Consider the following 7,771-nt stretch of genomic DNA (forward strand, 5'->3'; position numbering starts at 1 on the left):
CTATCTCCCTCCCTCCCACTGTCTCAGGTGCAGAAAGTTTTCAAGGGAGAGAGGAAAGGAAGAGGAAAATGGAAGCTGAGGAGAGCTGGTCCTGTCCCTCTTGTTGGTAAAGAGGGGGCATCCAGAAAGAGGTAAGGAGATAGTTTTATTTTAATTCAAGAAGGAGTGCCTGGTGGCGAAGCTGGTGTGCTCTGTCACACTACAGACCCCTCCCTGTGTGTGTGTGTGTGCGTGCGTGCGTCTGCAGGGGGTATCTGTCCCATCCATAGATATCAAGGGTACTGCAGCTGCTGCTGCTGTTCAAACTTTTGCTTTAGGCCCATTCCTTTGATGTTAATAAGCGTTTCTAGTACAATCTTTTTCGCTCTGTTCACCCACATCTTTACATTACCTCGTGTGTGTGTGTGTGTGTGTGTGTGTGTGTATGTGTATGTGTGTGTACGTGTGTATAGCATGTGTTTGAAACACTATACTGTATCTGCATAGAAAAAAAGCCTTCTTTTAGTAATGTACAGTTCAAATACTGTATGAACATGACCCCATCTCATCTCATCCCCCTGACTCTGGATACAAAACATTCATGTATTCGTTTGCAACTTTTCATACAATTTGCTTGCACCATTTCAGAGAAATTAAATATTTAAAATGGAAATAAATTGGTAACTGCAGTAACAAACAACACTGTACATGCTAATAGTACATCCATGTAAGCAGTACATACATGCTCAGGAGTTGTTTTTTTGGATCGGTATATACTTGTCATTATCCACTTCAACCATTTTAATTCCCCCCTTTTAAATTATTGTACTGGTTGATGTGTATGTATGTATATATATATATATATATATATATATATATATATATATATATAGATATATATATATATATATATAGATATATATCTATATATCTATATATATATATATATTTCAACCATTATCACCTACAGTACAGTAGCATACAGTGCTCCCACTGCAGCAAGGGATTCTGGGAAATGACATGCAATGTTTACTCGCTCATCCCACAACGTGGCGGTATCAAATATAGCGTTTTCCCAGTTATTATATCCCTGCAGGATGTAGGATAATCCCAGCCAAACCCACATACTTACTACATTCCCGTTATGTCACATGTATTATTTCCTGTGAAGGAAGCGCTATGTATATTCGCATTATGGTCACAAATTGGACGATACTGTATTTCCATTATGTCTCCTATTATTTTCCCATGATATCTCATAGAATACTGTCATCCAAAAGCACATCATTATTGAATGATTGAAAATGATGCCTCCGTTTTATGTCAAGATTGTCTTGACACTTAGACCCCCAAGATTTCAATAGCGCCTCACTTAAAAGATGACATTATTTTTGATTCAAATGAACTTTTATGGTGCAGAAGCCGCATGGTGCCTGTGCCTACAGTGTATGTATTTGTCAGTGTGTCTCTATCTGCATTTCTGTCTCTTGCTGGCCGCCAGCCTGTGTGATGATGTCAGCCTGTCTGTGATGTAAGAGAGACATTGTGATATCATCACATACTGTAGGCAGGATGGCAGGTGTAAAGCTTCTAAAAGAGAGAGGGAGGGAGAGAGGTAGAGGAGAGAGAGGGAGAAAGAGGGAGAGAGAGCAAGCAGCTCCTCCCTCCCATGCAAATGACTGGAGGCAGAGGAGTAGAGGGACAGAAGCCTGTGCTGCTTGTAATGGGACAGGATTTGGGGTGCTGTTTCATGCTCTATCTCCCTCCCTCCCACTGTCTCAGGTGCAGAAAGTTTTCAAGGGAGAGAGGAAAGGAAGAGGAAAATGGAAGCTGAGGAGAGCTGGTCCTGTCCCTCTTGTTGGTAAAGAGGGGGCATCCAGAAAGAGGTAAGGAGATAGTTTTATTTTAATTCAAGAAGGAGTGCCTGGTGGCGAAGCTGGTGTGCTCTGTCACACTACAGACCCCTCCCTGTGTGTGTGTGTGTGCGTGCGTGCGTCTGCAGGGGGTATCTGTCCCATCCATAGATATCAAGGGTACTGCAGCTGCTGCTGCTGTTCAAACTTTTGCTTTAGGCCCATTCCTTTGATGTTAATAAGCGTTTCTAGTACAATCTTTTTCGCTCTGTTCACCCACATCTTTACATTACCTCGTGTGTGTGTGTGTGTGTGTGTGTGTGTGTATGTGTATGTGTGTGTACGTGTGTATAGCATGTGTTTGAAACACTATACTGTATCTGCATAGAAAAAAAGCCTTCTTTTAGTAATGTACAGTTCAAATACTGTATGAACATGACCCCATCTCATCTCATCCCCCTGACTCTGGATACAAAACATTCATGTATTCGTTTGCAACTTTTCATACAATTTGCTTGCACCATTTCAGAGAAATTAAATATTTAAAATGGAAATAAATTGGTAACTGCAGTAACAAACAACACTGTACATGCTAATAGTACATCCATGTAAGCAGTACATACATGCTCAGGAGTTGTTTTTTTGGATCGGTATATACTTGTCATTATCCACTTCAACCATTTTAATTCCCCCCTTTTAAATTATTGTACTGGTTGATGTGTATGTATATATATATATATATATATATATATATATATATATATATATAGATATATATCTATATATCTATATATATATATATATATATATATTTCAACCATTATCACCTACAGTACAGTAGCATACAGTGCTCCCACTGCAGCAAGGGATTCTGGGAAATGACATGCAATGTTTACTCGCTCATCCCACAACGTGGCGGTATCAAATATAGCGTTTTCCCAGTTATTATATCCCTGCAGGATGTAGGATAATCCCAGCCAAACCCACATACTTACTACATTCCCGTTATGTCACATGTATTATTTCCTGTGAAGGAAGCGCTATGTATATTCCCATTATGGTCACAAATTGGACGATACTGTATTTCCATTATGTCTCCTATTATTTTCCCATGATATCTCATAGAATACTGTCATCCAAAACCACATCATTATTGAATGATTGAAAATGATGCCTCCGTTTTATGTCAAGATTGTCTTGACACTTAGACCCCCAAGATTTCAATAGCGCCTCACTTAAAAGATGACATTATTTTTGATTCAAATGAACTTTTATGGTGCAGAAGCCGCATGGTGCCTGTGCCTACAGTGTATGTATTTGTCAGTGTGTCTCTATCTGCATTTCTGTCTCTTGCTGGCCGCCAGCCTGTGTGATGATGTCAGCCTGTCTGTGATGTAAGAGAGACATTGTGATATCATCACATACTGTAGGCAGGATGGCAGGTGTAAAGCTTCTAAAAGAGAGAGGGAGGGAGAGAGGTAGAGGAGAGAGAGGGAGAAAGAGGGAGAGAGAGAGCAAGCAGCTCCTCCCTCCCATGCAAATGACTGGAGGCAGAGGAGTAGAGGGACAGAAGCCTGTGCTGCTTGTAATGGGACAGGATTTGGGGTGCTGTTTCATGCTCTATCTCCCTCCCTCCCACTGTCTCAGGTGCAGAAAGTTTTCAAGGGAGAGAGGAAAGGAAGAGGAAAATGGAAGCTGAGGAGAGCTGGTCCTGTCCCTCTTGTTGGTAAAGAGGGGGCATCCAGAAAGAGGTAAGGAGATAGTTTTATTTTAATTCAAGAAGGAGTGCCTGGTGGCGAAGCTGGTGTGCTCTGTCACACTACAGACCCCTCCCTGTGTGTGTGTGTGTGCGTGCGTGCGTCTGCAGGGGGTATCTGTCCCATCCATAGATATCAAGGGTACTGCAGCTGCTGCTGCTGTTCAAACTTTTGCTTTAGGCCCATTCCTTTGATGTTAATAAGCGTTTCTAGTACAATCTTTTTCGCTCTGTTCACCCACATCTTTACATTACCTCGTGTGTGTGTGTGTGTGTGTGTGTGTGTATGTGTATGTGTGTGTACGTGTGTATAGCATGTGTTTGAAACACTATACTGTATCTGCATAGAAAAAAAGCCTTCTTTTAGTAATGTACAGTTCAAATACTGTATGAACATGACCCCATCTCATCTCATCCCCCTGACTCTGGATACAAAACATTCATGTATTCGTTTGCAACTTTTCATACAATTTGCTTGCACCATTTCAGAGAAATTAAATATTTAAAATGGAAATAAATTGGTAACTGCAGTAACAAACAACACTGTACATGCTAATAGTACATCCATGTAAGCAGTACATACATGCTCAGGAGTTGTTTTTTTGGATCGGTATATACTTGTCATTATCCACTTCAACCATTTTAATTCCCCCCTTTTAAATTATTGTACTGGTTGATGTGTATGTATATATATATATATATATATATATATATATATATATATATATATATATATATATATATATATATATATATATATATATATATAGATATATATCTATATATATATATATATATATATATATTTCAACCATTATCACCTACAGTACAGTAGCATACAGTGCTCCCACTGCAGCAAGGGATTCTGGGAAATGACATGCAATGTTTACTCGCTCATCCCACAACGTGGCGGTATCAAATATAGCGTTTTCCCAGTTATTATATCCCTGCAGGATGTAGGATAATCCCAGCCAAACCCACATACTTACTACATTCCCGTTATGTCACATGTATTATTTCCTGTGAAGGAAGCGCTATGTATATTCCCATTATGGTCACAAATTGGACGATACTGTATTTCCATTATGTCTCCTATTATTTTCCCATGATATCTCATAGAATACTGTCATCCAAAACCACATCATTATTGAATGATTGAAAATGATGCCTCCGTTTTATGTCAAGATTGTCTTGACACTTAGACCCCCAAGATTTCAATAGCGCCTCACTTAAAAGATGACATTATTTTTGATTCAAATGAACTTTTATGGTGCAGAAGCCGCATGGTGCCTGTGCCTACAGTGTATGTATTTGTCAGTGTGTCTCTATCTGCATTTCTGTCTCTTGCTGGCCGCCAGCCTGTGTGATGATGTCAGCCTGTCTGTGATGTAAGAGAGACATTGTGATATCATCACATACTGTAGGCAGGATGGCAGGTGTAAAGCTTCTAAAAGAGAGAGGGAGGGAGAGAGGTAGAGGAGAGAGAGGGAGAAAGAGGGAGAGAGAGAGCAAGCAGCTCCTCCCTCCCATGCAAATGACTGGAGGCAGAGGAGTAGAGGGACAGAAGCCTGTGCTGCTTGTAATGGGACAGGATTTGGGGTGCTGTTTCATGCTCTATCTCCCTCCCTCCCACTGTCTCAGGTGCAGAAAGTTTTCAAGGGAGAGAGGAAAGGAAGAGGAAAATGGAAGCTGAGGAGAGCTGGTCCTGTCCCTCTTGTTGGTAAAGAGGGGGCATCCAGAAAGAGGTAAGGAGATAGTTTTATTTTAATTCAAGAAGGAGTGCCTGGTGGCGAAGCTGGTGTGCTCTGTCACACTACAGACCCCTCCCTGTGTGTGTGTGTGTGCGTGCGTGCGTCTGCAGGGGGTATCTGTCCCATCCATAGATATCAAGGGTACTGCAGCTGCTGCTGCTGTTCAAACTTTTGCTTTAGGCCCATTCCTTTGATGTTAATAAGCGTTTCTAGTACAATCTTTTTCGCTCTGTTCACCCACATCTTTACATTACCTCGTGTGTGTGTGTGTGTGTGTGTGTGTGTGTATGTGTATGTGTGTGTACGTGTGTATAGCATGTGTTTGAAACACTATACTGTATCTGCATAGAAAAAAAGCCTTCTTTTAGTAATGTACAGTTCAAATACTGTATGAACATGACCCCATCTCATCTCATCCCCCTGACTCTGGATACAAAACATTCATGTATTCGTTTGCAACTTTTCATACAATTTGCTTGCACCATTTCAGAGAAATTAAATATTTAAAATGGAAATAAATTGGTAACTGCAGTAACAAACAACACTGTACATGCTAATAGTACATCCATGTAAGCAGTACATACATGCTCAGGAGTTGTTTTTTTGGATCGGTATATACTTGTCATTATCCACTTCAACCATTTTAATTCCCCCCTTTTAAATTATTGTACTGGTTGATGTGTATGTATGTATATATATATATATATATATATATATATATATATATATATATATAGATATATATCTATATATCTATATATATATATATATATATATATTTCAACCATTATCACCTACAGTACAGTAGCATACAGTGCTCCCACTGCAGCAAGGGATTCTGGGAAATGACATGCAATGTTTACTCGCTCATCCCACAACGTGGCGGTATCAAATATAGCGTTTTCCCAGTTATTATATCCCTGCAGGATGTAGGATAATCCCAGCCAAACCCACATACTTACTACATTCCCGTTATGTCACATGTATTATTTCCTGTGAAGGAAGCGCTATGTATATTCGCATTATGGTCACAAATTGGACGATACTGTATTTCCATTATGTCTCCTATTATTTTCCCATGATATCTCATAGAATACTGTCATCCAAAAGCACATCATTATTGAATGATTGAAAATGATGCCTCCGTTTTATGTCAAGATTGTCTTGACACTTAGACCCCCAAGATTTCAATAGCGCCTCACTTAAAAGATGACATTATTTTTGATTCAAATGAACTTTTATGGTGCAGAAGCCGCATGGTGCCTGTGCCTACAGTGTATGTATTTGTCAGTGTGTCTCTATCTGCATTTCTGTCTCTTGCTGGCCGCCAGCCTGTGTGATGATGTCAGCCTGTCTGTGATGTAAGAGAGACATTGTGATATCATCACATACTGTAGGCAGGATGGCAGGTGTAAAGCTTCTAAAAGAGAGAGGGAGGGAGAGAGGTAGAGGAGAGAGAGGGAGAAAGAGGGAGAGAGAGCAAGCAGCTCCTCCCTCCCATGCAAATGACTGGAGGCAGAGGAGTAGAGGGACAGAAGCCTGTGCTGCTTGTAATGGGACAGGATTTGGGGTGCTGTTTCATGCTCTATCTCCCTCCCTCCCACTGTCTCAGGTGCAGAAAGTTTTCAAGGGAGAGAGGAAAGGAAGAGGAAAATGGAAGCTGAGGAGAGCTGGTCCTGTCCCTCTTGTTGGTAAAGAGGGGGCATCCAGAAAGAGGTAAGGAGATAGTTTTATTTTAATTCAAGAAGGAGTGCCTGGTGGCGAAGCTGGTGTGCTCTGTCACACTACAGACCCCTCCCTGTGTGTGTGTGTGTGCGTGCGTGCGTCTGCAGGGGGTATCTGTCCCATCCATAGATATCAAGGGTACTGCAGCTGCTGCTGCTGTTCAAACTTTTGCTTTAGGCCCATTCCTTTGATGTTAATAAGCGTTTCTAGTACAATCTTTTTCGCTCTGTTCACCCACATCTTTACATTACCTCGTGTGTGTGTGTGTGTGTGTGTGTGTGTGTATGTGTATGTGTGTGTACGTGTGTATAGCATGTGTTTGAAACACTATACTGTATCTGCATAGAAAAAAAGCCTTCTTTTAGTAATGTACAGTTCAAATACTGTATGAACATGACCCCATCTCATCTCATCCCCCTGACTCTGGATACAAAACATTCATGTATTCGTTTGCAACTTTTCATACAATTTGCTTGCACCATTTCAGAGAAATTAAATATTTAAAATGGAAATAAATTGGTAACTGCAGTAACAAACAACACTGTACATGCTAATAGTACATCCATGTAAGCAGTACATACATGCTCAGGAGTTGTTTTTTTGGATCGGTATATACTTGTCATTATCCACTTCAACCATTTTAATTCCCCCCTTTTAAATTATTGTACTGGTTGATGTGTATGTATATATATATATATATATATATA

The sequence above is a fragment of the Ascaphus truei genome, unplaced genomic scaffold (genome assembly GCF_040206685.1).
Source record: "Ascaphus truei isolate aAscTru1 unplaced genomic scaffold, aAscTru1.hap1 HAP1_SCAFFOLD_1104, whole genome shotgun sequence".
Taxonomy (NCBI): Eukaryota; Metazoa; Chordata; class Amphibia; order Anura; family Ascaphidae; genus Ascaphus; species Ascaphus truei.